The sequence below is a fragment of the Scyliorhinus canicula genome, chromosome 20 (genome assembly GCF_902713615.1).
Source record: "Scyliorhinus canicula chromosome 20, sScyCan1.1, whole genome shotgun sequence".
In the NCBI taxonomy this organism is placed as follows: domain Eukaryota; kingdom Metazoa; phylum Chordata; class Chondrichthyes; order Carcharhiniformes; family Scyliorhinidae; genus Scyliorhinus; species Scyliorhinus canicula.
The window spans coordinates 77,951,519-77,975,869 of record NC_052165.1 but is presented as its reverse complement, the minus strand read 5'-3'; the positions used below and the strand labels follow the sequence as shown (position 1 = coordinate 77,975,869).

Below are 24,351 nucleotides of genomic sequence, written 5' to 3'. Positions count from 1 at the left end.
TAGAATTTACAGTGCAGGAGGTGGCCATTCGGCCCATTGAGTCTGCACCGGCCCATTGAGTCTGCACCGGCCCTTGGAAAGAGCACCCCCACTTAAACCCCACACCTCCACCCTATCCCCGTAACCCAGTAACCCCACTCAACCTTATTGGACACTGAGGGCAATTTAGCATAGCCAATCCACCTAACCTGCACATTTTTGAACTGTGGGAGGAAACCGGAGCACCCGGAGGAAACCCACGCAGAAACGGAGAACGTGCAGACTCCACGCAGACAGTGACCCAAGCCGGGAATCAAACCTGGGACCCTTAGCTGTGAAGCAACCGTGCTAGCCACTGCTACCATGCTGCCCATGAATCATCTCAATAAATCGTTTCTTTGATATAAATAAGATACTATCAACATTCTTAGGGTTAACATTGACCAGAAACTGGACTAGCCATATAAATATTGGGGCCTCACGGTAGCATGGTGGTTAGCATCAATGCTTAACAGCTCCAGGGTCCCAGGTTCGATTCCCGGCTGGGTCACTGTCTGTGTGGAGTCTGCACGTCCTCCCCGTGTGTACGTGGGTTTCCTCCGGGTGCTCCGGTTTCCTCCCACAGTCCAAAGATGTGCGGGTTAGGTGGATTGGTCATGCTAAATTGCCCGTAGTGTAAGGTTAATGGGGGGATTGTTGGGTTACGGGTATACGGGTTACGTGGGTTTAAGTAGGGTGATCATTGCTCGGCACAACATCGAGGGCCGAAGGGCCTGTTCTGTGCTGTACTGTTCTATGTAAATACTGTGGCTGTAAGAGCAGGTCAAAGGCCAGGAATCCAGGACTCCCCAAAACCTGTCTCATAGAATCCTTACAGTGCAGAGGGAGGCCATTCAGCCCATCACGTCTGCACTGACCCCCTGAAAGAGCCCCCACATTATCCCCGTAACCACCTAACCATTGGACACTAAGGAGCAATTCATCATGGCCAATTCATCTATCCCGGACAATTTTGGAGTGTGGGAGGAAACCGGAGCACCCGGAGGAAACACATGCAGAACACGGGGAGAAATTGCAAACTCCACATAGACCGTCAACCGAGGCCGGAATTGAACCCAGGTCCCTGGCACTGTGTCTGGCAATTCTAGCCACTGGACCACCTGTCTACTACCTACAAGGCGCAAGTCAGGAGTGTGATGGAATACTCTCCATTTGGCTCCATGAGCGCAGCTTCAACAACACTAACAAAGCTTAACACCATCCAGGACAAAACAGTCCACTTGATTGGCGCCCAATGCACAATCATTCACTCCCTCCATCACCGTTGCACAGTGGCAACAGTGCGTGCCATCTACAAGATGCACTGAGGCAACTCACCAAGCTCTGTGGGAAGTACCGTCCAAAGTACTACCATCTAGAAGGACAAGAACAGCAGGTACATGAGAACACCACCTCCTGGAAGTTCCCCTCCAAGCCGTACACTATCCTGATTTGGAAATCCATCAGCTATTCTTTCATAGTTACTGGGTCAAAATCATGGAACTCTCTCCCGAAGAGCACCGTGGATTCACCGCAGCTCAGTTGGCTGGACAGCTGGTTGGTGATGCGGAGCGACACCAAGAGCGTGGGTTCAATTCCCGGACTGGCTGAGGCTAATCATGAAGGCCCTAACGTCTCAAACTTGCCCCTCGCCTGAGGTGCCTCAGGTTAAATCACCACCCTCTCGCCCTCAAAAGGGGAAGGCAGCCGACGGTCATCTGGGACTATGGCAACTTCGCTTTCACCTAAACCTCAGGGACTGCAGCGGTTCAAGAAGGCAGCTCACCACCGTGAAACTCAAGGGTTAATTCGAAATGGGGAATAAATGCTGGCCGAGTCAGCGATACCCCATCCCGAAAAATATTTTTTAAAAATGTAGTCAAACTTTCAGGTTGTGCTAATTTTAGAATGAATCAATATTAGGTTTTATAATTGCTACCCTAGTTTCCTTAGACTGCTTAATTTTAAGGTCAGTGGAAAGTGATGATTTAATGACTAGCACCATGGGGTAACAGGGCAAATATCCATCCATTCCCAGGTCATCTAATTGGGATCTTATACTATATTTTATTACACCACACTATTATATTATACCGCAGAGATGCTATTTTCCTTTTCTTCCAGAGTTCCCCATGGCGACAGAGATATCTTTATTTCTCCTCACTCTTTCCTCCTCCAATTCCCAATATCCTGACTCAAGAATCAGGCAGAAACTCTCTAAATTAGGCAAACCACACTCACACCAAGCCACACATTCTCACCAAACTACACACACTCTTACCAAACTACACACACTCAGCAAACCACTCACACTTGCACCAAATCACACACACTCACACCAAACCCCACACACTCGCACCAAATCCACACACTCGCACCAAACCACACACTCGCACCAAATCACACACACTCGCACCAAACCTCACACACCCACACCAAACCACACACACTCGCACCAAACCACACACTCGCACCAAATCACACACACTCGCACCAAATCCACACGCTTGCACCAAACCACACACACTCGCACCAAACCACACACACTCGCACCAAAACATGTATGCTCGCATCAAAACCCCATACACTCACATCAAATCCCACACACTCGCATCAAACCACACATACTCGCAACAAACCACACACGCGCGCACGAAACCACACATACTCGCACCAAACCTCACACACTCACACCAAACCACACACTCGCACCAAAACTCCACACGCTCACATCAAACCCCACACACTCGCATCAAACCCCACACACCAAACCCACACACTCGCACCAAACATCACACACTCGCACCAAACATCACACACTCATACCAAACCACACACATTCACATCAAACCCCACATATGCACCAAACATCACACACTCGCACCAAACATCACACACTCGCACCAAATCCACACACTCGCACCAAACCACACACACTCGCACCAAACCCACACACTCGCACCAAACCACACACACTCGCACCAAATCCACACACTCGCACCAAACTTCACACACTCGCACCAAACCTCACACACTTGCACCAAACCTCACACACTCGCACCAAATCCACACACTCGCACCAAACCTCACACACTCGCACCAAACCTCACACACTCGCACCAAACCTCACACACTCGCACCAAACCTCACACACTCGCACCAAACCACACACACTCGCACCAAATCCACACGCTTGCACCAAACCACACACACTCGCACCAAACCACACACACTCGCACCAAACCTCACACACTCGCACCGAATCCCACACACTCGCATCAAACCCCACACACTCGCACCAAACCTCACACACTCGCACCAAACCTCACACACTCGCACCAAACCACACACACTCGCACCAAACCTCACACACTCGCACCGAATCCCACACACTCGCATCAAACCCCACACACTCGCACCAAACCTCACACACTCGCACCAAACCCCACACACTCGCACCAAACCTCACACACTCGCACCAAACCACACACACACGCACCAAACCTCACACACTCGCACCAAACCACACACTCGCACCAAATCCACACGCTTGCACCAAACCACACACACCCACACCAAACCACACATGCTCGCACCAAACCACACACTCGCACCAAATCACACACACTCGCACCAAATCTCACACACCCGCACCAACCCACACATACTCGCACCAAATCCACACGCTTGCACCAAACCACACACACTCGCACCAAACCCCACACACTCGCACCAAACCACACACACTCGCACCAAAACATGTATGCTCGCATCAAAACCCCATACACTCACATCAAATCCCACACACTCGCATCAAACCACACATACTCGCAACAAACCACACACGCGCCCACGAAACCACACATACTCGCACCAAACCTCACACACTCACACCAAACCACACACTCGCACCAAAACCCGACACGCTCACATCAAACCCCATACACTCGCATCAAACCCCACAAATGCACCAAACCACACACACTCGCACCAAACAACACACACTCGCATCAATCCACACACACTCGCACCAAACAATACACACTCCCATCAATCCACACACACTCGCACCAAACATCACACACTCTCATCAAACCACACACACTCGTACCAAACCACACACGATTGCACCAAACCACACCCACTCGCACCAAACCACACATGCTCGCACCAAACGACACACGCGCGCACCAAACGACACACGCGCGCACGAAACCACACATACTTGTGCCAAACTACACATGCTCACACCAAACCACACGCTCGCACCAAAACCCCACACACTCACATCAAACCCCACACACCAAACCCACACACTCTCATCACACCACACACACTCGCACCAAACCACACATGCTCATACCAAACCCACACACTCGCACCAAACCACACACATTCGCATCAAACCCCACACACTCGCACCAAACCACACACACTCACACAAAAACACACATACTTGCACCAAACATCACACACTCGTACCAAACATCACACACTCGTACCAAACATCACACACTCGCACCAAACATCACACACTCGCACCAGACCACACACACTCGCACTAAACCACATACGCTCACACCAAACCTCACACACTCGCATCAAACCCCACATACTCGGCACCAAACAATACACATTCGCATCAAACCACACACTCACACCAAACCCCACACACTCACACCAAACCACACATACTCGCACCAAACATCACACACGTACCAAACATCACACACTCGCACCAAACCCCACACACTCGCACCAAACCCCACACACTCACACCAAACCTCACACACTCACATCAAACCCCACATACTCGGCACCAAACAATACACATTCGCATCAAACCACACACACTCACATCAAACCACACATACTCGCACCAAACCACACATACTCGCACCAAACATCACACACGTACCAAACATCACACACTCGCATCAAACCCCACACACTCGCACCAAACCTCACATCAAACCACACACACTCACACAAAAACACAGATACTTGCACCAACCATCACACACTCTCACCAAACATCACACACTTGCACCAAACATCACAGACTCGCACCGAACCACACACACTCGCATCAAGCAGCACATTTGCATTAAACCACACACACTCGCATCAATCCACACACACTCGCACCAAACATCACACACTCGCACCAAACATCACAAACTCGCACCAAACATCACACACTCGCACCAAACCACACACACTCGCACCAAATCCACACACTCGCACCAAATCCGCACACTCGCATCAAACCCCACACACTCGCATCAAACCCCACACACTCGCATCAAACCCCACACACTCGCATCAAACCCCACACACTCGCATCAAACCCCACACACTCGCATCAAACCCCACACACTCGCATCAAACCACACACACTCGCACCAAACCACACACACTCGGCACCAAACCTCACGCACTCGCACCAAACCTCACACACTCGCATCAAACCCCACACACTCACACCAAACCCCACACACTCGCATCAAACCCCACACACACGCACCAAACCTCACACACTCGCACCAAACCTCACACACTCGCATCAAACCCCACACACTCGCATCAAACCCCACACACTCGCATCAAACCTCACACACTCGCACCAAACCTCACACACTCGCATCAAACCCCACACACTCACACCAAACCCCACACACTCGCATCAAACCCCACACACTCGCACCAAACCTCACACACTCGCACCAAACCTCACACACTCGCATCAAACCCCACACACTCGCATCAAACCCCACACACTCGCATCAAACCTCACACACTCGCACCAAACCCCACACACTCGCATCAAACCCCACACACTCGCATCAAACCTCACACACTCACATCAAACCCCACACACTCACATCAAACCCCACACACTCACATCAAACCCCACACACTCACATCAAACCTCACACACCCACACCAAACCACACATACTCGCACCAAACCACACACACCCACACCAAACCACACACACCCACACCAAACCACACACACTCGCACCAAACCACACACACTCGCATCAAACTACACACACTCGCACCAAACCACACACACCCACACCAAACCACACACACTCGCATCAAACCACACACACTCGCATCAAACCACACACACTCGCATCAAACCACACACACTCGCACCAAACCCCACACACTCGCATCAAACCCCACACACTCGCATCAAACCACACACACTCGCACCAAACCCACACACACCCACACCAAACCACACACACTCGCATCAAACCACACACACCCACACCAAACCACACACACTCGCATCAAACCACACACACTCACACCAAACCCCACACACTCGCGCCAAACCACACACACTCACACCAAACCACACACACTCACACCAAACCCCACACACTCGCGCCAAACCACACACACTCACACCAAACCACACACACTCGCACCAAACCACACACGCTCGCACGGAACCACACACACTCACTCCAAACCTCACACACTCGCGCCAAACCCCACACTCGCACCAAACCCCACACACTCGCGCCAAACCACACACACTCACACCAAACCCCACACACTCGCGCCAAACCACACACACTCGCACCAAACCCCACACACTCGCGCCAAACCACACACACTCACACCAAACCCCACACACTCGCGCCAAACCCCACACACTCGCGCCAAACCCCACACACTCGCACCAAACCCCACACACTCGCACCAAACCACACACACTCACATCAAACCCCACACACTCGCATCAAACCCCACACACTCACACCAAACCACACACACTCACACAAAAACACACATACTTGCACCAAACATCACACACTCGTACCAAACATCACACACTCGTACCAAACATCACACACTCGTACCAAACATCACACACTCGTACCAAACATCACACACTCGTACCAAACATCACACACTCTCACCAAACATCACAGACTCGCACCAAACCACACACACTCGCACTAAACCACATACGCTTGCACCAATCCACATACGCTCACACCAAAGCACACACACTCGCACCAAATCCACACACTCGCGCCAAACCACACACACTCTCACCAAACCACACACTCGCACCAAATCTCACACTCACAGCAAACCACACACACTCTCACCAAACCACACACTCGCACCAAATCTCACACTCACAGCAAACCACACACACTCTCACCACACCACACACACTCGCACCAAACCACACACACTCGCACTACACCACACACACTCGCATCAAACCACACACACTCACACCAAACATCACACACTCGCACCAAAACCCACACACTCGAACCAAACCACACATACTTGCACCAAATCATACACTTGCATCAAACCACACACACTCGCACCCAAACCACTCACACTCTGCAAACCATACACTCTCACCAAACCACACACACTCACACCAAACCACTCATACTCGCACCAAACCACACTCACACGCATCAAATATCACACACTCGCACTAAACCACACACACCAAACCATACACACTCGCACCAAACCACACACACGCACACCAAACCACACACTCGCACACCAAACCACACACACTCGCACCAAACATCACACACTCGCACCAAACCACACATACTCGCACCAAACCACACTCACACGCATCAAATATCACACACTCGCACTAAACCACACACACCAAACCATACACACTCGCACCAAACCACACACACGCACACCAAACCACACACTCGCACACCAAACCACACACACTCGCACCAAACATCACACACTCGCACCAAACCACACACTCGCACCAAACATCACACACTCGCACCAAACATCACACACTCGCACCAAACCACACACTCGCACCAAACCTCACATACCCACATCAAAATCACACACTTGCACCAAACCACACACCCTCACATCAAATCGCTACAACTCACATCAAACGACACACTACACACACGATCACCAAACGACACAAACCCCCACGCACTCTAAACCACAAACACTCGCACCAAAACATGCAAGCGCACCAAAGCTCACACACTCACATCAAACCCCGCACACACACACACCAAACCTCACACACTCGCACCAAACCTCGCACACTCGCACCAAACCACACACACTCGCACCAAACCATGCACACTTGCACCAAATCATACTTACTCACATCAAACCACACCACACACACTCGCACCACACCACACACACCCACACCAAACCACACACTCGCACACCAAACCACACACACTCGCACCAAACTACACACACTCACACCAAACCACACACTCGCACACCAAACCACACACTCGCACCAAACCACACACTCGCACACCAAACCACACACTCGCACCAAACCACACACACCAAACATCACACACTCGCACCAAACCTCACACTCGCACCAAATCTCACACTCACAGTAAACCACACACACTCTCACCAAACCACACACTCGCACCAAATCTCACACTCACAGCAAACCACACACACTCTCACCAAACCACACACTCGCACCAAATCTCACACTCACAGCAAACCACACACACTCTCACCACACCACACACACTCGCACCAAACCACACACACTCGCACTACACCACACACACTCGCATCAAACCACACACACTCACACCAAACATCACACACTCGCACCAAAACCCACACACTCGAACCAAACCACACATACTTGCACCAAATCATACACTTGCATCAAACCACACACACTCGCACCCAAACCACTCACACTCTGCAAACCATACACTCTCACCAAACCACACACACTCACACCAAACCACACATACTCGCACCAAACCACACTCACACGCATCAAATATCACACACTCGCACTAAACCACACACACCAAACCATACACACTCGCACCAAACCACACACACGCACACCAAACCACACACTCGCACACCAAACCACACACACTCGCACCAAACATCACACACTCGCACCAAACCACACACTCGCACCAAACATCACACACTCGCACCAAACATCACACACTCGCACCAAACCACACACTCGCACCAAACCTCACATACCCACATCAAACTCACACACTTGCACCAAACCACACACCCTCACATCAAATCGCTACAACACATCAAACGACACACTACACACACGATCACCAAACGACACAAACCCCACGCACTCTAAACCACAAACACTCGCACCAAAACATGCAAGCGCACCAAAGCTCACACACTCACATCAAACCCCGCACACACACACACCAAACCTCACACACTCGCATCAAACAACACACACTCGCACCAAACCATGCACACACACACCAAACCTCACACACTCGCACCAAACCTCGCACACTCGCACCAAACCACACACACTCGCACCAAACCATGCACACTTGCACCAAATCATACTTACTCACATCAAACCACACCACACACACTCGCACCACACCACACACACCCACACCAAACCACACACACTCGCACCAAACTACACACACTCACACCAAACCACACACTCGCACACCAAACCACACACTCGCACCAAACCACACACTCGCACACCAAACCACACACTCGCACCAAACCACACACACTCGCACCAAACCTCGCACACTCGCTCCAAACCACACACACTCGCACCAAACCATGCACACTTGCACCAAATCATACTTACTCACATCAAACCACACCACACACACTCGCACCACACCACACACACCCACACCAAACCACACACTCGCACACCAAACCACACACACTCGCACCAAACTACACACACTCACACCAAACCACACACTCGCACACCAAACCACACACTCGCACCAAACCACACACTCGCACACCAAACCACACACTCGCACCAAACCACACACACTCGCACCAAACCACACACACTCACACCAAACCACACACACTCACACCAAACCACACACTCGCACACCAAACCACACACTCGCACCAAACCACACACACCCACACCAAACCACACACACTCGCACCAAACCACACACACTCGCACCAAACCACACACACCCACACCAAACCACACACACTCGCACCAAACCACACACACTCGCACCAAACCTCACACACTCGCACCAAACCACACACACTCACACCAAACCCCACACACTCGCACCAAACCACACACTCGCACCAAACCACACACACTCGCACCAAACCACACACACTCGCACCAAACCTCACACACTCGCACCAAACCACACACACTCACACCAAACCACACACACTCGCACCAAACCACACACACTCACACCAAACCACACACTCGCACCAAACCACACACTCGCACCAAACCACACACTCGCACACCACACACACTCGCACCAAACCACACACACTCACACCAAACCACACACTCGCACCAAACCACACACACAAAACTCACACACTTGCACCAAACCACGCACACTCACACCAAACACCACACACTCCCACCAAACCACACACTCACACACCAAACCCCACACACTCGCACCAAACCACACCCACCAAACCCACACACTTGCACCAAACCACACCCACCAAACCCACACACTCGCACCAAACCACACCCACCAAACCCACACACTCGCACCAAACCACACCCACTAAACCCACACACTCGCACCAAACCACACCCACCAAACCCACACACTCGCACCAAACCACACCCACCAAACCCACACACGCACACCAAATAATTGCACACAGTAAACCACACACACACACACATACACACCCACATACCAAACCACATTCCCACCAAACCACTTTCCCACTAAACCCCTCACAGGGCGGGGGGGGGGGGGGTGTGTGTGTGGCTAGGGGGCTCGTAAATGAGTATTGTAATGTATCCAGTTTTTCCGTGTTCAATAAACCTTTAATTTGTTGTTGCGGTGTGTGTAATTTGTGGTCTTGTGACTCTGTCCCTGTACAGTTGAACAGAAAAAAGTAAAAGTTACGATCTTTAGTGCCGGGGTTCCATTCAGGGATCTTGCCATACAATTATAACATCAACTTGGGACTATAACGTGAAGCACAGTGTAAAGTGGTCTGTTCCATCTCTGCGATCTGTGTGGATATGCTAACTGACTGGCCTCGCTATAACCTAACACCTCACTGCGCAATAACTATCATTTAAAACAGGAAGCCATAACATTACAACCCAATATTTCTGCTTCAGTGCTGCCTGCAAGTTACAGGAACATCTATTGGTAAATGTGTACTCCCACGCCTCGATCTCTTAAGCATTCATTTGAACAGTTGGACAATTGAAGGCTGGGGATTGGAAATATTCTGTGTTTCTAACATGCAAAGTGCACTGAGCTGGAAAATGTGGGACATATTGTTTAGACTCAAAAGCTGAGGGACACTGGGCTGGGTCAATGATTGTTGGTAGATTTCCTCCCCAGAGCCAGCAATAGTCAAATGTTTTTTTGATTATCAAATTGGGGATATTAGTTCTGGGGTATGGAGGTCATGTACAATATTGAATTAAAATTAGATTCTTGATTAGAGCAATCTGCACTAGAAATAGGTTTCCACTGGAATATTTTCTATACAAACCCCCCCCCCCCACTAGCAGCTCAACGTCAACTGTCCAAATCATTTACTATCAGACTCTCACAGGTAACAGACAGGGGATTTTTATCTAATCAGATTGGGTCAGATTTAAGCTCATGTCGTGGATGAAAGCGTCGTATCTGCTCGATAACACCAGAGAATTTGCAGAGAAATATACATCGAAAATAGGAGCAGGAGGAGGCCATTCAGCCCTTCGAGCCTGCTCCACCATTCATTATGATCGTGGCTGATCATCAAGTTCAATACCCCGATCCCACATTCCTCCCATATCCCTTGATCCCTTTAGCCCCAAGAGCTACATCTAATTCCTTCTTGAAATTATGCAATGTTTTCACCTCAAGTACATTTTGTGTTAATGAATTCCACAGATTTACCACTCTCTGGGTGAAGAAATTTCTCCTCACCTAGGTCCTCACCCCTTATCCTTATAAAGGGGCTGGTTTCCCGTACCAGCCTCCCCTGACAGGCGCCGGAATGTGGCGACTAGGGGCTTTTCACAGTAACTTCATTGAAGCCTACTCGTGACAATAAGCGATTTTCATTTCATTTCATTTTCATTTCATTTAGCACAGGGCTAAAGAGCTGTCTTTGAAAGCAGACCAAGGCAGGCCAGCAACGCGGCTTCAATTCCCGTACCAGCCTCGCCGGAATGTGGCGACTAGGGGCTTTTCACAGTAACTTCATTTGAAGCCTACTTGTGACAATAAGCGATTTTCATTTAATTTTTTCATCTTCAAACTGTGACCCCCAGTTCTTGACTCCCCGACCATTCTTTCAGAATCTACCCTGTCTAATCCTGTTAGAATGTATAAGTTTCTTTGAGATCCCCTCTCGCTCTTCTAAACTCCAATGAATATAATCCTAACTGACTTCATCTCTCTTCATACGACAGTCCCGCCATCCCAGGAATCAGCCAGGTAATCCTTCGCTGCACTCCCTCCATAGCAACAACATCCTTCCTCAGAAACGGACACCAAAACTGCACATAATACTCCAGGTGTGGCCTTACCAATGCCCTATGCAATTGTAGTAAAACATCCCTATTCCTATACTCTAATCCTTTCGCTATGAAGGCCAACATAATATTTGCCTTCTTTACCGCCTGCTGTACCTGCGCATTTACTTTCAGCGACTGATGCACGAGGACACCAAGGTCTCGCTAAGTATTTACCCCTCTCAATTTACACCCATTCAAATAATAATCTGCCTTCCTATTTTTGCTTCCAAAGTGGATAACCTCACATTTATCCACATTTTACTGCCTCTGCCATGCACATGCCCACTCAGTCAGCCTGTCCAAATCCCACTGAAGCATTTCTGCATCCTCCTCCAAGCTTACCCTGCCACCCGACTTTGTATCGTCTGCAAATTTGAAGATAATAAATTTAGTTTCCTCGTCCAGATCATTAATATATAATGTGAACAGTTGGGACCCTATCACAGATCCTTGCAACTCTACCAGTTACATCTTCAAAGAGTTTCATTAGATTTGTCAAGCATGATTTCCCTTTCATAAATCCATGCTGACTTTGTCTGATTATACCACTGCTTTCCAAATGCTGTGCTATAAAATCCTTGATAATGGACTCTAGCAACTTCATATTACTGACGTTTAGCTCACTGGTCTACAGTTCCCTGTTTTCTCTCTGCCTCCCCTCCTGAATAGTGGGGTTGTACTAGCTACCCTCCAATCAGTAGGAACCATTCCAGAGCCCAAAGAATTTTGGAAAATAACCACAATGGGTCTACTATTCTAGGGCTACTTCCTTAAGTACTCTGGATGAAGATTATCAGGCCCTGGGGATTTATTCGCCTTCAATCCTACTAATTTCCCCAAAACGATTTCTCTGCTAATACTAATATCCTTTAGCTTCTCACTAAAACTTGTGTTTCTCAGAACTTACGGTAAATTATTCATGTCTTGCGTTGCGAAGACAGAAGCAAATTACAAATTTGGGGCCGGATTCTCCGATCCCCCGCCGGGTCAGAGAATCGCCGGGGGACGGCGCAAATCCCACCCCGACGCCGGCTGCCATGTTCTCCGGTGCTGTTTTTCGGGCAGGGGTAGGACTCACGCCACACCGGTCGGGGGCCGTTGGCAGCGGCAACCCCGGCAATTCTCTGGGCCCCTATGGGCAGAGCGGCGGTCCGCCTTCGGCCCGTTCCGCCGGCGTGGGTTACGTATGGTCCCACACGGCGGGACCTGGCAGGTAAGTCAGCGGGGGCGGTCTTCGGGAGGGCGCGGGGGCATCCGACCGGGGGGGGGGGGGGGAGGGGCACGGTGGCCAGGCCCACGATCGGGGCCCACCGATCTGCAGACGGGCCTGTTCCATGGGGGCACTTCTTCCTTCCGCGCCGGCCCCTGTAGGGCTCCGGCATGACCAGCGCGGAGAAGAGAAACCCCCGCACATGCACCAAAATACGCCGGCCGGTCTGCGCATGCGCGGAATGACGCTGGCGGTTCCGCGCATGCGCGCGATCACGCCGGCCCTTTTGCGCATGCGTGAACTCGCGCCGTCCCTTCGGCAGCAACTGGAGAGGTGCCAACCCCTCTGGCGTCCAACTAACCCCCGAGACATGTGAGAATTCCTCATCTTGGGGGCCCGTTGACGCCGGTTTTCCCGCCGCGTGGGGACTTAGTCCCTGGAAGGGAGAATCCCAGCGTTAGTTCCTCAGTCATTTCTTTGTTTTCCCCATTATGAATTCTCCCATTTCTGACTGTAAGGGCCCTATATTTGTTTTTATCACTCTTTTTCTCTTTACATAACTTTGTTTATCAATTACATTTTTTTTCAAATAAATTGAGAGTACCCAATTCTTTTTTTTCTAATTAAGGGGCAATTCACCGACCCTGCACATCTTTTTTGGGTTGTGGGGTGAGACCCACGCAGACACAGGGAGATTGTGCAAACTCCACACGAACAATGATCCGGTGCCGGGATCGAACCTAGGTTCTCGGCACCGTGAGGCAGCAGGGCTAACCACTGTGCCACAGTCCCGCCTTTTACAGTCAGTTTTATCTTCTCCGCTAGCTTACTTTCATATTGTATTTTCCCCTTCTTAATCAATTCCTTGGTCTGTTTTTGCTGAATTTTAAACTCTTCTCAATCCTCAGGTTTATTGCTTTTTCTTGCTAACTTGTATGTCTCTTCTCGGAATCTAATGCTATCTCAAGTTTCCCTTGAGAGCCATGGTTTGGCCACAGTTTCTACTCTTGTGCCAAATAGGAATAGACAAATTTTGGAGTTCACCCATTCGTTCCTTGAATGCCTGTCCACTGTCCTTCCTTTCAGTAATGTTTCCCAGTCCATCATAAGACCAAAAAACATAGGAGCAGAATTAGGTCACTCTACCTATCGAGTCCGCTCCACCATTCAATCATGGCTGATATTTTCTCATCTCCATTCTCCTGCCTTCTCCCCATAACCCCTGATCCCCTTATTAATCAAGAGCCTATCTATCTCTGTCTTAAAGACACTCAGTGATTTGGCCTCCACAGCCTTCTGCGGCAATGAGTTCCACAGATTCACCACTCTCTGGCTGAAGAAATCCCTCCTCATCTCTGTTTTAAAGGATCGTTCCTTTAGTCTGAAATGGTGTCCTCTGCTTCTAGTTTTTCCTACAAGTGGAAACATCCTCTCCACGTCCACTCTACCCAGGCCTCGCAGTATCCTGTAAGTTTCAATAAGATCCCCCCTCATCCTTCTAAACTCCAACGAGTACAGACCCAGAGTCCTCAACTGTTCCTCATACAACAAGTTCTTCTTCCCAGGGATCATTCTTCTGAACTTCCTCTGGTCCCTTTCCAAGGCCAGCACATCCTTCCTTAGATACGGGCCCCAAAACTGCTCACAATACTCCAAATGGGGTCTGATCAGAGCCTTATACAGCCTCAGAAATACATCCCTGGTCTTGTATTCTAGCCCTCTTGGCACCAATGCTAACATTGCATTTGCCTTCTTAACTGCCGACTGAACCAGCACATTAACCTTAAGAGAATCGTGAAAAAGGACTCCCAAGTCCCTTTGTGCTTCTGATTTCCTAAGCATTCCCCATTTAGAAAATAGTCTTTGCCTAAATTCCTCCTTCCAAAGTGCATAACCTCACACTTTTCCACATTATATTTCATTTGCCACTTCATTGCCCACTCTCCTAGCCTGTCCTAATCCTCCTGCAGCCCCCTTGCTTTCTCAATACGACCTGTCTCTCTACAGATCTTTGTATCATCTGCAAACTTAGCAACAGTGCCTTCAGTACCTTCTTCCAGATCATTAATGTATATTGTGAAAAGTTGTGGTCCCAGCACAGACCCCTGAGGCACACCACTAGTCACCGGGAGCCATCCTGAAAAAGAACCCTTTATCCCCACTCTCTGCCTTCTCCCAGTCAGCCAATCCTCTATCCATGCCAGGATCTTACCCTTAACACCATGGGCTTTTAATTTATTTAACAGTTTCCTATGTGGCACCTTCTCAAAGGACTTCTGGAAATCTAAATAAATCACATCCACTGGTTCTCCTTTGTCTAACTTCCTTGTTACCTCCTCAAAGAACTCTAACAAATTTGGCAGACACCACCTCCCTTTGACAAAGCCGTGCTGACTCAGTCCTATTTTACCATGCACTTCCAAGTGCTTTGCAATCTCATCTTTAATAACAGACTCTAGAATCTTACCAATGACCGAAGTCAGGCTCACCGGCCTATAATTTCCCGTCTTCTGCCTCCCTCCCTTCTTAAAGAGTGATGTTACATTAGCCACTTTCCAGTCCTCTGGGACCCTTCCTGTCTCTAGTGAGTCCTGAACGATCATCACCAATGCCTCCACAATTTCCTCAACTATCTCTTTTAGGACCCTGGGGTGTAGTCCATCCGCTCCAGGTGACTTATCCACCTTCAGACCTTTCAGTTTCCCCATAACCTTCTCCTTCGTAATGGTCACTGCACTCATCTCTGCCCCCTGGTTCTCCTGGAGCTCTGGTATCCCACTGGTGTCCTCCACCGTGAAGATTGATGCAACTCATGCCTCATACAATCATAGTTATGTTTATTGAGATTCAGGATCCTGTTTTAGAATCAAGTACCTCACTATCCACCATGATAAAGAATTCTATCGTGTTATGATCACTCATCCCCTGTTCTTTCACAACAAGATTGCCAACTAAACCTTTCTCATTCCACCCAGTCTAAGGTGGCCTGTTCCCTTGTTCGTTCCTCAATGTATTGGTCCAGAAAACCAAACCCATACACATAAAGTCACCCATAATCACAGATGCTCCTTTAACACAAGCATTTCTTTTTTTTAAAAAGTTTTTTTTAAATTTAGAGTACCCAATTATTTTTCCCAATTAAGGGGCCATTTAATGTGGCCAATCCACCTACCCTGCACATCTTTGGGTTATGGGGGTGAAACCCACGCAGACACGGGGAGAATGTGACAGATGCATTTCTGATGTCCTGTCTAATGCTATTCCCAACAGTACCGCTGCAGTTTGGTGGTTCATATACCACCCCTACGAATGCTTTTTGCCCCGTGATGTACTTTAACTCAACCCATACAGATTCCGCATCCTCTGTGCTAATATCTTTCTTCAATATTGTCTTTAATCAACAATGCAACTCCACCATTTTTCCTTTCTGTCTGTCCTTCCAAAAAATTGAATAGCTCTCAATGTTTAGTTTCCATCCTTTGTCACCTTGGAGCCATGTCTCCTTAATCCCAACTATATCATATCCCTTTCCATCTATCTGCGCAACTAATTCATCCATTTAATTTGCCAGAAGCAAAGTGGATAATGGGGACCCTGTAGATGTAGTATATCTTGGACTTCTGGAAGGTGTTTGATAAGGTGTCGCACAGAAGGTTAATTTACAAGTTGAGATCACAAGGGATAGGGGTAATTTATTAGCTTGGATAGAAGACTGGCTGACGGACAGGAGACAGAGAGACGGGATAAATGGGTCTTTTTCTGGATGGCAAGATCTAACTAGTGGGGTGCCACAGGGTTCAGTCCTTGAGCCCCTGGTGAGTTGCCTGATGAAGGAGCTGCGCTCCGAAAACTAGTGATTCCAAATAAACGTGTTGGACTTTAACCTGGTTTTGTAAGACTTCTTACTATGCCCACTCCAGTCCAACGCCGGCACCGCCACATTGAAGGCTATTCAGTAGCGGTTCACTAGATTGATTCCAGAGATGAGGGGTTTGTCGTCTGAGGAGATTGAACAGTTTAGGCCTATACTCTAGAGTTTAGAAGAATGAGGGGAGATCTAATTGATATATACCAGATGCAAAAAGGTATGGATAAAGTAGACGTGGAGCTAATGATTTCTCTTGTGGGGCATTCTAAAATGAGAGGTCATAATCTTAGAATAAGATGTAGCAAATTTTAAACAGATTTGATGAGAAACTACTTCTCCCAAAGGGTTGAGTCTGTGGAAATCGCTGCCCCAGTGTTGTGGATGCCGGGCCAGAGTAAATTTAAGGATGAGTTGGGCAGATTTTTAATGGGTTGAAGGGTTATGGAGAATGGACAGGACGGTAGTTGAGGCCAGGGTGGGATCAGCCATGATCACATTGAATGCGTTTATGCTCGAAAGGCTAAACTCGGAATTGCCGACTCCTGCCCCGTCATGTGTTCTAGGCAGGAGATGCTCTGGCTGATTTCGCAATCCAGCTCTTGGTCTGTAACATTGTAGGTCGCAGATGAGGAACATATCAGCCATGATAGAATGGTAGAGCAGACTCGATAGGCTGAATGGCCTAATTCTACTCCAATAACTTATGCATGCTCCAAGCATTCAGGTACAAAACCATAAGGTGAATCCTTTTAACATTCTTTGACCGGTCCCTACTATTTTGTATAGTGTTATTATCTGACACCAGCCCTTGGTTTCTCTGCCTATCACTTTTCTTATACTCCTCGCTATGTTTTTCTCTTGTTCTTGATTCACTCTGAATCCTTAATATAGGTTCCCATCCCCCTTCCAAGATTTTGTTTAAACCCTCCCCAATTGCTCTAGCAAGTACCCCTCCAAGGCCATCAGTCCTGGTCCTGCCCAGCTGTAACTCATCCAGTTTATACATGTCCCACCTCCCCCAGAACTGGTCCAAATGCCCCAGGAATCTGAAACCCTCCCCTTGACACCATCTCTTCAGCCACATATTCATCCAATACATCCTGCTATTTCTACTCTGCCTCGCACGTGGCACTGACGGTAATCCTGAGATCAATACCTTTGACGTCCAACTTCTCAACTTTCTTCCTGACTGCCTATATTCTGTTTTCAGGACCTCCTCCATTTTTTGACCTATGTCGTTTATACCAATGTGTACCACGACCACTGGCTGTTCACCCCCCCATAATGTGCAGACGTATTATGGGTTAATTTATTGTGACGAAGCACAAAAGGACAGTTATACATGAGCATAAAGATTGAAAAGACCATTTGCAGAGCTGTGTGTGCTGTGTTCTGCTCACAAGCCAAAGTGAAGCCATGACTGGATCACACTTTCTAGTTTTGTCAGGCCGCTGTACATTAAAGGCTTTTTGTAACATCCTCGACTGCACCACCCAGTTTCAAAATAAGTTCATTACTTTAATTATAAAATTCATTCCAGGATAGAAATGCAAAACAAGAGCTTTAACTGTTATTAAAATCTGCTGGAATTATGAGGATGTAGCAGTTCTATATTGTCAGAAAGTTGGCCTCTTGTAGCACACAGAAAAGTAAAGGACAGGCTTGAAGAAAACAACTCTGGCATGTATTCACCAGATTGAACAGCAGGCTGGAAGCAATGAGATGCACATCAAGCATTGAGCCAATAAATCATGTCTTGATGGATGGTTATAGACAGCGTCTGTCATAAGAGTCTCTCAGAGGGTAGTGAACCTGTGGAATTCTTTATCGCAGAGAGCTGTAGAGGCTGGGTCGTTAAGTATGTTCAAGGTTGAGATACAGATATTTAATCAGTAAGGAAATCGAGGGTTATGGGGATAAGGCAGGAAAGTGGAGTTGAGAATTATCATATCAGATCAGTCATGATCTCATTGAATGGCAGAGCAGACTCTTAGAATTCCTACCGTGCAGAAGGAGGCCATTTGGCCCATTGCGTCTGCACTGACCCTCCGAAAGAGCACCCTACCTAGGCCCAAGCCGCCGCCCCAGCCCGGTAACCCTACGTAACCGGGGCAATTCAGCATAGTCAATCTACGTAACCTATACATCTTTGGGCTGTGGGAGGAAACCGAAGGCACCTGGAGGAAACCCACGCAGACACGGGGAGAAAGTACAAACTCCACACAAACAATAACCCAAGGCCGGAACTGAACCTGGGTACCCGGTGCTGTGAGGCAGCAGTGCTAACCGTTGTGCCCCCGTGTCGCCCCTGGGCCAAATGTCCTACTTCTGCCCCTATGACTTATGGTCTTACGATAAATGGAAGATGTTTTGTCTCAGTCTTTCAACGGAAGACCAAAACGAGGAAGGGAGGCAGGGTTTGGAGTCGTGAAGATATTCGGTCACTTGGAAAGACGCGGGTTGATATGTTCTGTGCTGCGCTCCGGTAGCTGGGTAGTGAGATAGGGAGTGGTTTCCAGTTAGGACAACTAAAATAGACGAGCAGACCAGACGGAATTTCTTGAAGAAAGGATATGCAGTAGATCAGAAAAACTTCAAATGGTTTCAAAATGAGACTTGACTGGTTAACTGTGGAAGTCGGATTGAGGAAGGTAATGACAATTAGATGAGAACCTGATGGGCCGAGGATCTTCCTGCTGTGCTGTTGCTGGGTAAGAAATACAGAATAAAGGGGATGAGTTTTACAGGGCCAAAGATTACCTGCGCCCTGGTCGAAACGTCTGAGTTTCAGCTCTCGAGCAGCAATAATACACTTGGGGGCCACCTTAAGTCCCCCTCAGGGACAGGACGTCTCGCGCAAGAGAGATTGGGTGACAGCTCTCGTGTCCCAGCAACACCAGGATTGAGTAGTGGCCACTGCTGGAACTACAGGCAGTCTCTGACGACAAGGGTGGGATTTTCGCACCCTTCCCACCGGCGGATCTTCCGGTCGCATCAAAAGCGACCCCTCCACGGTGCTCAAACTGGAGGGGGAACCGCCGGACCTGCAGCCCTCACTGCAGCTGAGCAGCGGGCGCTGGACCTGATCGGTGGGCCTGGGGAGAGGGTGGTCACCGAGGTAGAGGTCAGCATCGGGTGAGCAAGTAAGACCCCACTGAACTGCAGTTCCCCATGGCAAGTGTGACACCACCACCACACACACACATCCCCGCACTGTCTCCACCACCCCCACACCCATCCTGCCCCCTCCACCACCTCAGCCCGCAGTCACATCATGCGCCTTATCGCGTGTCTTGCATAATCACCTGGCGTTGAGGTGGGCACTTCTGGTAACCCCCCCAATCTCAACCCCAACCCCGGTAGGAGAGCACCGAGGAGGGGGTTGACACTGATGGGAGCCCTCGACCCACAGCCTCGAGACACCCTGGAGCACCAGTCCAGGGCTGACACTTGACTTTCTGTCTCAGCCGCCTCCAACACCCTCCACCATCCCAGAGACACTCACCTGGGGTTGGGCAATTTAGTGGAGGCTCCTGGGGCACTGTCTGGTGCTCACCACACATGTGTCGCGGTACAGCAGGTGGAGGTAGGAACCCCCGATGGGGCGGATGGTTGTAGTGGGGCCCAACCCCAGGGACCAGCTGCCGTCCAGACGATTTAGGGCAGTCCCATAGATAATGCAGATGTAGTCTCAGAGCCAGGGACTGCATGGGGGAGGGGCGGTCGGCAACCATCCAGTGCCTGAAGACACAGTTGGAGGAGTCTGACCGCCTGCAGGAGCAGTAGATGGTGTGACCATGCGTACCACCCAGACCAACACCGCACCGGTCAAGTTCACAGCGGAGGTCCTGGGGGTAAATGTTTCGGCCATGGATCAGGATGTCCAAGGCCTGGGGAAATCTGTGCGGGCAGTGACCGAGGCCCAGGACAGGGCTGCCCTGTCACAGGCAACTATGTACCAGGGCCACCTGGACATTGAGGTGGCACTCCAGAGCGTGGCCCAGTCACAGCGGGCCATGGCTGAGGGCAATGGTGGCATTGCCCAGGCACTGATGAAAGTGGCACAGACCCAGAGGGAGGTGGCACAATCACTGGCTAATGTGGCACAGACAAAGAAGGTGGTGGCACAATCGGAGCGTGATGTGGCGCAGTCCCAGACAGAGGTAGTCCACTCCCTGTGCTCCATGGCCGTGAGCATCGGGATCCTGGTCGGGGCGGACATGACCCTCCAGGACTGGCAGCTCGCACCACATCCCATGGAGTAGCGGGGGGGCCATCCACCCCGAGGGAGGAGGAGGTAATGGGGCCTGTGCAGGTGACTCACGCAGAGGAGGTGCCGGAACTGCACAGTGCCTCGGACTCTCTCCCGCCCCCCCCCACTCCTGTCCCTGGTGGGAAGAGGGCAGAACAGAGTGGCACCACGCCATCTGCGGCACCCGAGCAGCAGCCAGGCCCACCCAGGCCCGGTCATCCCAGAATATGGCCGCCAAAGGCAACCCAGGTCACAGGGCGGGAATCACAGCAGCCCGCCTCCACTCCTGCTGTACTGCCTGGGGATTCACCGAGGCGTAGCGTTAGGGCTTTTAAGGCCAGAAAGGTAGATACCAGTTAATTTGGCACTGTGGCAGGGCACAGTATAGCGATAGGGGCTGAAGCACAAAACTGTATATATTTGTCCACATTAAACACCTGTGCACAACATTACATTACAACATTACAACCTGCCTCGGTGCTCTGTCAGAAGGGTGTGAGGGATGGGATGAGATAGATACGAATAGCTCTTGCAGGGGGCAGGGTTGGGTGATGGGCATGATGTTTAGGTTGGGCATGGCCCAGGGACCTCAGTTCAGCCAGCGCTCCCCTAATCTCATTCCCCCTCCTCCCCCCACCCCCAACACTGTCTCCACCCACCTCCCCAAGGATTTGATTGGACCGTGTGATGGAATGGCCAGCTCGCATGCAGGAATAACCCAAGTTGACGTTGGAAAGTGCTACCGTGGGGCGGTCAGACATTGTCAGACGATGTGAAGCACCAGAGCTCATCGCAGAGCGGATCATCGTCATCCTCCATCCCATGGGCCAGGCCCGCTGTTACGGCCAACCCAAGGCCCACATTCCATTGTGAGGCCAGTGAGAAGTCTCACAACACCAGGTTAAAGTCCAACAGGTTTGTTTCAAACTCTAGCTTTCAGAGAACTGCTCCTTCCTCAGATGAGGCAGGTAGGAATCACGGAGGTGGGGTGTTTGCAAAGGGGAGGTATTGATGGGAGAGGGTGGGGTGTCGGGTGGAACGGGATGTCAGTGCCGCTGGCCAGGTCCCCTAATCGATGAACCTGGAGACAATTAGAACACACATCCTGCCCATACACACCCTCCCCCACATCCTCATCGGACGAGGCCGGCGTTCATCTCCCTCCTCCAACCAGTCACCCCCCCCTGCTGCGTCATGGAGGATGCAGCAGGCCACCACGATGTGGGAGAAACTCCTAGCACTATACCGGAGGGCCCCTCCAGTGCAGTTCAGGCACCTGAACCGCATCTTCAGGATGCAAAAGCACAGCTCGATGACGTCCCTGGTCACTGCATGGACATCGTGGGTCTCCGCGTCGGTCTGTGACCTCCGGTTAGGCGTCATCAGCCACGACCGCAGCGGATAACCCCTGTCACCCAGGAACCAACCCTTCAGCCATTGTGTGCCTAGGAAGAGGACAGGAACTGTCAAGTGTGCCAGGATGAAGGCGTTGTGCACAATGCCCGGGAGAACATGATAAACCTCCTATAATCCAAATTCCTTTCATAACCCAAAGTGAAAGTCAGGAAAAAAGTATAAATCAATAATAAACTGAAAGTATGCTGGCCTTGTTTAATCTGGGATATTTGATTACGACAAATCAATCCGTCTCGCAGTCCCAATGATTAAGGCGTGTTGGGAGTCAAAGTTCGTTTGACACATGTTGAGAGAACAGAGCCAAGCTGATGGAAATGTCAGGAGATAAAGAAGCATCATTGAGCATTATTGGCTTCATTTGAGGGAAAATTACTCACTGCTTCTCACAGGAACCTTAAAACATGGCCAGGATCCCCCCCCCCCCCCGCCCCCCGCCCCCCCCCCCCCCCCCCCCCCCCAACGCCGGGTCGGAGAATCCCCGGGTGGAAATGCGAATCCAGCCCCAACGCCGGCTGCCCTATTCTCTGGCGCTGTTTTTAAGACGGCGGCGGGATTCCCGCCACGACGGTCATGGGCCGTTGACAGCACCCGCCCCCCCCCCCCTCCCCCGGCGATCCTCCAGGTCCTGATGGGCCGAGTGGCCGTCCAGACTTGACCAGTCCGCCGGCGTGAATTACTCACCTCACGCACGGCGAGATCTGACAGGTGAGTATGCGGGGGCGGTCCTGGGGGGGGGGGGGGGGGGGGGTGTGGGTATCCGACCCCGGGAGGGGCCCCCACTCTTGCCTGACCTACGATCGGGGCCTACCGATCCTGCGGGCGGGCTGTTTCCGTGGGGGCCTTCTTTCCTCTACGCTGGGCCCCTGGAGGGTTTGAGCCCCCGCACATGCGTGGTAATACGCCGCGGCCGGTCTGCACAGGCGTGGAAATAAGACGGCCACTCCGCGCATGCGCGAGATCATGCCGGCCGTTCCACGTATGCGCAAACTCGCACCGGCCCCTCGCCGCCGGCTGGCG

General features: G+C 50.4%; 1 protein-coding gene across 1 annotated transcript in view; it reads left to right on the top strand.

Annotated features, from left to right (window-relative positions):
- The window catches only part of large1 (LARGE xylosyl- and glucuronyltransferase 1), a 558,448-nt gene that overhangs the window by 382,621 nt on the left and 151,476 nt on the right, over nucleotides 1–24,351 (top strand). The gene's annotated exons all lie outside the window — the stretch shown is intronic.